The sequence below is a fragment of the Moschus berezovskii genome, chromosome 8 (genome assembly GCF_049115385.1).
Source record: "Moschus berezovskii isolate FMDL1 chromosome 8, NW_MosBer_1.0, whole genome shotgun sequence".
Lineage (NCBI taxonomy): Eukaryota > Metazoa > Chordata > Mammalia > Artiodactyla > Moschidae > Moschus > Moschus berezovskii.
This window is the reverse complement of record NC_142467.1, coordinates 71,229,789-71,239,629: the sequence shown is the minus strand read 5'-3', so window position 1 is coordinate 71,239,629 and position 9,841 is coordinate 71,229,789. Positions and strand designations below refer to the sequence as shown.

The window sequence follows — 9,841 nt, the reverse complement described above, 5'->3', positions numbered from 1 at the left end:
CTCCGCCCTCCTGCACCCATGCAGCCACCACCTCTTGGACGTGGGGTAGCTCCTCTCGGCCGCCGGCCCTGACCTCAGGCATGGGGTAGGAACTCTCGGCCGCCGCCCCTGACCTCGGGCATGGGGTAGCTCTTCTCGGCCACACTTCTGCACCTGGTCGGTTGCGCCGGCCGGTGTCTCGCGTCTGCGCCGCCGGAGCCAGCATCTTGCGTATAGCCAGTATTTACTCATTAGAAACTGATAAAACAGCTAAACTTCAGAAAATGATGTCTTGAAGAGCTTTCATAAAGTTAAATGTACATTCTGCAAAAAAAAAAAAAAAAAAGCTTCAAAGAAAACTGTTAACGCTACTATATTTATTCCATAGCAAATGTGGTAGAGGCAAGAAAACTGCAGAGACAACTGCACAGTGGTGATGGAATTTTTTCTGGTAGAATTCTCTGACATCAGAGAGATCTGGGTTCTCCAGGCTTTTCTGTTTGTGCTGATTTACTTGGCAGCTCTCATAGGAAATATTCTCATTATTATCCTAATCACCTTGGACCAGTGTTTTCACACCCCCATGTACTTCTTCCTGAAAAATTTATCCTTCTTTGATCTGTGTCTTATTTCCATCATAGTCCCCAAATCCATTGTCAACTCTTTTACCAACAACAGCACTATTTCTTTCCCAGGATGTGTGTTGCAGGTCTTTTTGGTAATTTACTTTGCGGGGTCTGAGGTATTGATCCTCACAGCCATGTCTTATGACCAATATGTGGCCATCTGCCACCCATTGCACTATGACATTCTCATGAACAGGGAAGTCTATGTGCAGCTGCTTCTTGGTTGCTTGGAGGAATATCTGAAGGCTTATACTCAGCTGGCACATTCTCTTTATCTTTCTGTGGTTCCAAAAGAGTACCTCAGTTTTTCTTTGATGTTGAAAGGTTGTTGCTAATCTGGGAAAGATGCTGGGATTCTTGGCCTCTGGAGGAGAGGAATTCAATCCAGGGCCAGTGATGAGACTTGATTGCTCAGAGCTTTTGTGTAACAAAGCTTTATTAAAGTATAAAAGAGACAGAGAAAGTTTCTGACATAGACATCAGAAGGGGGCAGAAACAGTGCCCCCCTTCTAGTCTTCAGCTGGATGTTACAGAGCTACTGCTGCTGCTACTGCTGCTGCTGCTGCTAAGTCGCTTCAGTCGTGTCCGACTCTGTGCGACCCCAGAGACGGCAGCCCACCAGGCTCCCCCGTCCCTGGGATTCTCCAGGCAAGAACACTGGAGTGGGTTGCCATTATAGGGCTACTAGCAGTCTGCTAATTGGAGAAAGGAAGTATCTCAAAACTCAGACTGGCACCAGGCCCCTCACCCACAAGATGCATTTTGAGCTAACATTGGCACAAGGTGAGTTGTTCTGGGCCATAAAGTGATTGAGATGAATCTGGAAAAAAGGCAGGTTTCCAAGCAAAGGCATAGTCTCATTAACATAGCTTAAGAGAACATCTGCATGAGTAAACCATATTGGTTTGTCAAGTCGGTTCTAAGTCTTAGGGAGAACCGACTTGAAGATAATTCATTTCAATTCAGTTGCTCAGTTGTGTCCGACTCTGTGACCCCATGGATTGCAGCACACCAGGCTTCTCTGTCCATCATCAACTCCCGGAGCTTGCTCAAACTCATGTCCATCAAGTTAGTGATGCCATCCAACCATCTCATCCTCTGTCGTCCCCTTCTCTTCCTGCCTTCAATCTTTCCCAGCATCAGGGTCTTTTCCAATGAGTCAGTTCTTTGCATCAGGTGGCAGAATATTGGAGTTTCAGCTCCAGCACCAGTCCTTCCAATGAATATTCAGGACACTGAATATCAGAATATTGAAGACAGAGTCTAGGGTAAATACATAGTCCATTAACATAGCTTAAGACAAACATTTCCACAAGAAAAACAAATTGGTTAGCTCAAGGTTTGAGAAAAGTTAAGTTCAGGTGGAACCAGGTGTCATCATGGCAACATAGAATTTTAAAAGAAACTTCTTTCTTAATTTGTATAGAGAAGGGACAAAAATCTAACACGTAGTTTGTTTCCTCCTAAGCTTAAGAGAGAGATAAAAAATGTCTGACACTGCAGCCTATTTCCTCCGTTTGGAGACCCCTGGCCTTCCTGCCTGTTGCCCTCTCAATGTCCAGTCATTATTAAAGATTTCTTGTTCTAAGGATCATACTACTGTTAATGTAAGTCTGACAGTTGGAGTATTTTATGAGCTTTTTTTTTTTTTTTACTTGTTATTGTTTTCTTGTATATTTATATTTTCAGTGTAGTACTAAGCATCCCATCTGTACAAGGCAGGTAAAAAGCCTTTTCCACTTGCTTGCCCCATCTTATAGTTGTGCCACTTTTATCCTGACAGAAGCCACTGCCTATCTGAAGCCAGTGCCTGAGTGTCCCTCTCTCCTGAACTTGCTACTCTCAATGTTGTATTCAGTGCTGCCTCCCACTCTGAACCCTGTCAACCATAGCCTGAGAAACAAGGAAATTAAAACAGCTCTAAGAAAGTTTCTGTGGAAACCTGGTGGTAGTGTGAAACATTAGAAATAGAAATTCAGTTATGAAATGTTTAAGTTTTGTTCTCGTTCTGATTAATAATCTTTGTGATATCATGTGTGAAACAATTATTCTGTGCTGATTTTCCTTTAAATTCACTATATGGCTGGAGAAAGAATTAATAAGCTTTAGCTTCTATGTTAAAGTATTTTCCTTAGTGAACTTACCCTCAATTTTATCTTATTAACTCTAGCGAATTTAGCAAAGACTTGTATAGATCATCAAAAGCTATGAAATTTGAACTATTTCTATTTGCATCCTACTTTTAGACATTATACTCAATATCAAATTTTATATACTTTAAAGAGACACTTAAACAAAATGAAACATATATATATATATTTAAACCTGCTTTAGATTTTATGGATAGTTACACAAATATTTGTGCTAACTTCTAGATATTATTATATATCTATAGTGGAAATTCCACTATAGATTTGTTATGTGCTTAGAAAATAACATTGTGTTTCATACTTCATTATTACTCTAGGATAATCTGTGCACCTTCTTGACTAGTTTTCTTCAGGAGATATCATTTTAAAATATTTTTTTTATTAATATAGTGACCAACTACTTTATTTACTTGTATACCTTCGTATACTATTCAGTCGGTCAGTCAGTTCAGTCCCTCAGTTGTGTCCAACTCTTTGTGACCCCATGAATCATAGCACACCAGGCCTCCCTGTCCATCACCAACTCCCGGAGTTCACTCAAACCTACCTCCATCGAGTCGGTGAAGCCATCCAGCCATCTCATTCTCTGTCATCCCCTTCTCCTCTTGCCCCCAATCCCTCCAAGCATCAGAGTCTTTTCCAGTGAGTCAACTCTTCGCATGAGGTGGCCAAAGTATTGCAGTTTCAGCTTTACCATTAGTCCTTCCAATGAACACCCAGGACTGATCTCCTTTAGAATGGACTGGTTGGATTTCCTTGCAGTCCAAAGGACTCTCAGGAGTCTTCTCCAACACCACAGTTCAAAAGCATCAATTCTTTGGCGAACAGCTTTCTTCACAGTCCAACTCTCACATCCATACATGACCACTGGAAAAGCCATAGCCTTGACTAGATGGACCTCTGTTGGCAAAGTAATGTCTCTGCTTTTTAATATGCTATCTAGATTGGTCATAACTTTCCTTCCAAGGAGTAAGCGTCTTTTAACTTCATGACTGCAATCAGCATCCACAGTGATTTTGGAGCCCAAAAAAATAAAGTCTGACACTGTTTCCACTGTTTCCCCATCTCTTTCCCATGAAGTGATGGGACCAGATGCCATGATCTTAGTTTTCTGAATGTTGAGCTTCAAGCCAAACTTTTCACTCTCCTCTTTCACTTTCATCAAGAGGCTTTTGAGTTCCTCTTCACTTTCTGCCATAAGGGTGGTGTCATCTGCATATCTGAGGTTATTGATATTTCTCCCAGCAATCTTGATTCCAGCTTGTGCTTCGTCCAGCCCAGCATTCCTCATGATGTACTCTGCATAGAAGTTAAATAAGCAGGGTGACAATATACAACCTTGACGTACTCCTTTTCCTATTTGGAACCAGTCTGTTGTTCCATGTCCACTTCTAACTATTGCTTCTTGACCTGCATACAGTTTTCTCAAGAGGCAGGTCAGGTGGTCTGGTATTCCCATCTCTTTCAGAATTTTCCACAGTTTATTGTGATCCACACAGTCAAAGGCTTTGGCATAGTCAATGAAGCAGAAATAGATGTTTTAGTGGAACTCTCTTGATTTTTTCATGATCCAGCAGATGTTGGCAATTTGATCTCTGGTTCCTCTGACTTTTCTAAAACCTGCTTGAACATCTGGAAGTTCACCGTTCACATATTGCTGAAGCCTGGCTTGGAGAATTTTGAGCATGACTTTACTAGCGTGTGAGATGAATGCAATTGTGCGGTAGTTTGAGCATTCTTTGGCATGGCCTTTCTTTGGGATTGGAATGAAGACTGACCTTTTCCAGTCCTGTGGCCACTGCTGAGTTTTCCAAATTAGCTGGCATACTGAGTGCAACACTTTAACAGATTCATCTTTTAGGATTTGAAAACAGGTGCACAAATTATATAAAATTATGTTATACGTGATAGTAAAAACAGACTTAAAACCTAATATTGACTCTTCATACCCTTTAAGAATACACTATTAGATAAAAACAGGAAATCTTGTGAAACCTTGTTGCATGAAAAAGTGATTCTGTGAACTATCCTTTGTGAGTGTGAGTGGATGCACCTTCAGTGTAGAAAGAAATATGCAATTAAAAGTATAAACAAAGAAAAAAGAAAAAATCTATGTACAGTCTCAGGATGTGACTTCCCTGGTAGCTCAGTGGAAAATAACCTGTTGCAATGCAAGATATCACCTGCAGTGCAGAACATGAGTATTGCATCCCTGGGTCAGAAAGATCCCCTGGAGAAGAAAATAGCCACCCAGTCCTGTATTCTTGCCTGGGAAATCCCATGGGCAGAAGAGCTTGGCGGGCTATAGCGGGTTCAGAAAGAGTTGGATACGACTTAGTGACTAAACCACTACCACAGTCACAGGATATGTACTGGGGGACACACTCCCACACTTGCACCTCCTGTAGTCCCTGGGAATAAAAGTGGGAGTGAGGCAAGTTTTATTTTAATTTAGTTTTTCTACATTGCTTGGTATTTTAAGTAATTAAAATTTTAATGTATACTAGTGTTAAAAATACAAAACATAGCAGAACTAAAGGGAAATGAAACAGCATCCATGTCTTTTTTTTGTAATTAATTTAATTTTTATTGGAGGCAAATTATTTTACAATATTATATTGGTTGGTTTTGCCATACATTGATATGAATTCGCCCTGGGTTTACATAAGTTCCCCCTCCTCAACCCCCTTCCCACCTCCTCCTCCCTTTATCCTCCCTCTGGGTCATCCCTGCATGCCAGCCCCGAGCATCCTATAACATGCATTGACCCTGAATTGGTGATTCGTTTCACATATGACAACATACGTGTTTCAATGCCATTCTCCCAAATCATCCCACCCTCACCCTTTCCCAGAGTCCCAAAGACTGTTCTATACACAGATGCATACATGTCTTAATATGCATTCTTGAATTTAAATTTTAATGCTTAAATTCACATGTTCTATTTTCCATTAAAATCTCAGTATTATCATACATCAATAAATAAAAAGGCACAGTTTGAATGAATTCATAGAGTTGTTGTGATATGCTTATAACAGAAAGTCTGTAGCAAGAGGTAAATCACACTTCTAAATGATCCTAAATCCAGGGATTTAAGGTTGCCCTCTTGTCCCTTAAGAAATATGCTCTCTCTCATCAGAACCTTTGACCATTTCTTCTAGTTAATTTCTGTCCCAATTATATAAATATAATCTCATGTGAAATATAAGATTATTAACCTTGAATCAATGCCAGAGGCTGAAGGTAAAGCTTAAAACCCATCAATCATATAGGAATAGTAGAGGTATTTAAACACCTTTGGTCATGCAACAGGCAGTTATTCTTGAACAAAAGTGTATTTTGGCAACAGACACCAATGACTAATACCTTGTTTACGTGTTCTTAGAAGGAACTAATACAAGATGGACTAGATGTGCCCCATCCTAAGGTGGGATGTTATCTTCTAAATTTATATCTGAATACCAGGTTTAATGAACGGAAAGAAAACTCTATTAATTTTGATAAATTTGAAGGGTATATTTACTCAAGTGATTTTCTTCTTCTGCCCCCCAGAAAGATATTGCATTGTTGCCATCTACATCATGGAACAAATTTGTACCAGTTGGTAAGAAAATTATCCAAACAATTTGTTTCAAGAACTGAGATGATTAGAGGGTATTCTGATGATTCTAGTTCTCTCTACATGCCCAGACCATACCACACACATTTTGTTTAAAAGAAAGCTAGTTTCAATGAGAGACTCATTTTATGGACACAGACAAGGTCACTGTTACCATGGTAATTTGTCAGAATTAAGCTGATGGACTACCATATCAGGAATTGATCTGTAGTAAATAGTTCTGAAAATGTTGATATTGATGTTCTATAATTTTATTGGGCTTCCCAGGTGGCACTAGTATTAAAGAATCCACCTGCCTATGCCAGAGACATAAGAGACATGAGTTTTATCCCTGGGTTGGGAAGATCCCCTGGAGGAGGGCAAGGCAACCCACTCCAGTATTCTTGCCTGGAGAATCCCATGGACAAAATAGCCTAGCAGGCTATTGCCCACAGGGTCACACAGAGTTGGACACAATAAAGTGACTTAGCCGCATGTATGTATACTTCTATTATGAATATTTCTATCTAATATCAATGAGAAAAGTTAGTATCATAGTGTCATAGTAATGTATGATTCTCACATGTTTTTCCTGAAATCTATTCTGCATCATCTTTGATCTCATTTAACAACCTTACACATTGTTGTCTTTTTAGTTTCATTTTATTTTCTGTATTGTATTTTGTTTACTTTATATTATTTTCTTGTGGTCTGGAGCAGTATTTGCCAAATAACTTCTGGAGCAAGAAAGTGAAATGTTGTTTTCCATTTTGGCTGTACCAGTAAAGTATGTTAGCTGCTTGGTACACAGATTTATCTCAAAGATTTTAGACCTGTCTGTCATGTATCTGGAGAAGGAAATGGCAACCCACTCCAGTGTTCTTGCCTGGAGAATCCCAGGGACGGAGGAGGCTGGTGGGCTGCCATCTGTGGAGTTGCACAGAGTCGGACTCGTCTGAAGTGACTTAGCAGCAGCAGCAGCCCAGTATCTAAAGCATGATATATAATAAAACTTTTTCTGTCCTTTAAAGAACCCAAAGATAGCATTTAATTTTATTTTTTATCCTTTTCTTTTTCTTTTTTTTTTCATTCACTCATTTATTGACTTGGTATTATAGAATCTAAGTTTATAAATGATGTTCTAAAGTATTTCCTGACCATAAGCATTTGTAACATCGTCCCAATACTATGACACTCCTGATTGATCATAGTTGGCAAGGAAAAAGTGATCGATTGTCACACCCTTTCTTCCCCATGATTGATTCAGTAAAATCATAAAAAGCCATAACTCCTGGTTTCTTTGAGCTTATATTCTGAGGGAGGAGACAGTCAAAAAGGAACATTAACCAAAATATAAATAAAACAGTAGTGGCAACTTTTACAAAGAAACATATTATGAAATGATGTACATTCTTATGAGAACATGTACCTTAAGTAAGATGTTAGTAGTGTGACTCATAATCCATGGATCAGAAGAATTCTGAAACTGGGAACTTAATATGTAATCAAATCCAAGGTATGAAAGTGGCTGGAGAATTTAAAAAGACATTTAGCTTTAGGCATCAACTGACCTCAGAGACTCCAAATTTCTAGGACATCTACTTCTCTGTCTCTTATTTTAGTTATGTGTTATTTTATTACTATTATCACAATTTCTTAAGGGTAATTTTCTGAGCAAGACCCATACTGTGCAATTTGCCTTGTCAATCTCATTTGATGCTCATTAACAATCCCAACTTTCCTGTTCAGTTCAGTCACCCAGTCATGTCTGACTCTTTGCGACCCCATGAATCACAGCACACCGGCCTCCCTGTCCATCACCAACTCCCGGAGTTCACCCAAACTCATGTCCATTGAGTCGGTGATGCCATCCAGCCATCTCATTCTCTGTCGTTCCCTTCTCCTCCTGCCCCCAATCCCTCCCAGCATCAGAGTCTTTTCCAGTGAGTCAACTTTTTGCATGAGGTGGCCAAATTATTGGAGTTGATGTTTAAAGGGAGTCCGATATGTAGCTAAAACTGTTTTTTCTTCTTTTACCTTTTTATTTTTTTTAATTTTTTTATCATGTTTTTTTTTATCCTTTTCTAAACTCTGCTTAATGTTGATCATATTTCCATCTATTCTCTGTTAATATAACAAAGGATATCTGCATTTTCCCAGTGTTACTCTCATGAACTGTGCCTAGGGCCATGCTATATCAAGAGTTTTAATAAAAGTGAATGTTATCATATCTGAATGAACGAATTACTAGTATAATATTTACTTTTACAGATAAGAATCAGCATGGCTGAGAAATTAACCAATATTACCACCATAGCAGAATTTTTGCTTGTGGGATTCACTGATGACGCAGTGCTACAAGGGCTCTATGTTCCATTACTCTTCCTGATTTACCTGACAGCATTGACGGGGAACCTCCTCATTATTATTCTCACCAAGACTGACCAACGTCTCCAGTCACCCATGTATTTCTTCCTAAAGAATTTGTCTTTGATTGATATCTGCTACATCTCTGTCACTGTGCCCAAATACATCATAAACTCTCTGACCAAAAGCCATTCCATCTCTTTCCTGGGATGTGCCTCACAAATTTTTCTTTTCATCTTTTTGGCTGGCACAGAGTATGCCCTCCTTATAGTGATGTCCTATGACCCCTATGTTGCCATCTGCCATCCTCTGTACTATGAGGCAACCATGAACAGAGGCACCTGTCTGCAGATGGTGACAACATCGTGGGCTAGTGGGTGTGTCTATGGATCCATTCATGTTGCAGGTACATTCTCTGTACATTTCTGTGGGCCCTTATATAGTGCATCAGTTTTTTTGTGATATTCCTTCAGTGCTCACACTTGTTTGTCCAGGAGAGCAAATTCTAGAATATGCATTTATCATCACTAGCTGTACTTTTGTTTCTGTATGCTTTCTATTCCTGATTGCCTCTTATATTTACATTTTCTCAGCTGTCCTGAGGATTCCATCTGCACAAGGCAGGTTCAAAACTTTCTCTACCTGTATACCACACCTCACTGTAGTCATATTGTTCGTCTTTTCTGATATTGCCAATTATTTGGGGACCAACTATAACTCTGTGTCATCACTGAATCTCTTCATGTCTGTATTATATTCTGTATTACCTCCCAGCCTGAACCCTCTCATCTATAGTCTGAGGAACAAGGACATGAAGGCAGCCCTAGGCAAAATGCTAGGTGGTAAAATATTGCCAAAGACATGAGGATCCTGCTGACCTTAAATCATATGGCATACACAATAAATAAAGAAAATATAGTTAGTTTTTGAGAGTTAAGTATATGAACATTATTGTATTCTCTATCTCTCCTGCAATGACTATCACATTTGCATATTCTGCATTCAAATTCGTATTCTATGATTTTTATTTTATTTTTGTGACGTTTAAGGTGGTTTGGGAAACACAAAACGTATTGAATGTATTCCATTCTTTGTGTGCGTGCATCTTCAGTTGCCTTAGT

General features: G+C 39.4%; 1 pseudogene; it reads left to right on the top strand.

Annotated features, from left to right (window-relative positions):
- The first annotated feature begins 415 nt into the window (after nt 1–415).
- LOC129558895 (olfactory receptor 14A16-like) lies at nt 416–1,002 on the top strand (annotated as a pseudogene).
- Nucleotides 1,003–9,841: the final 8,839 nt, after the last annotated feature.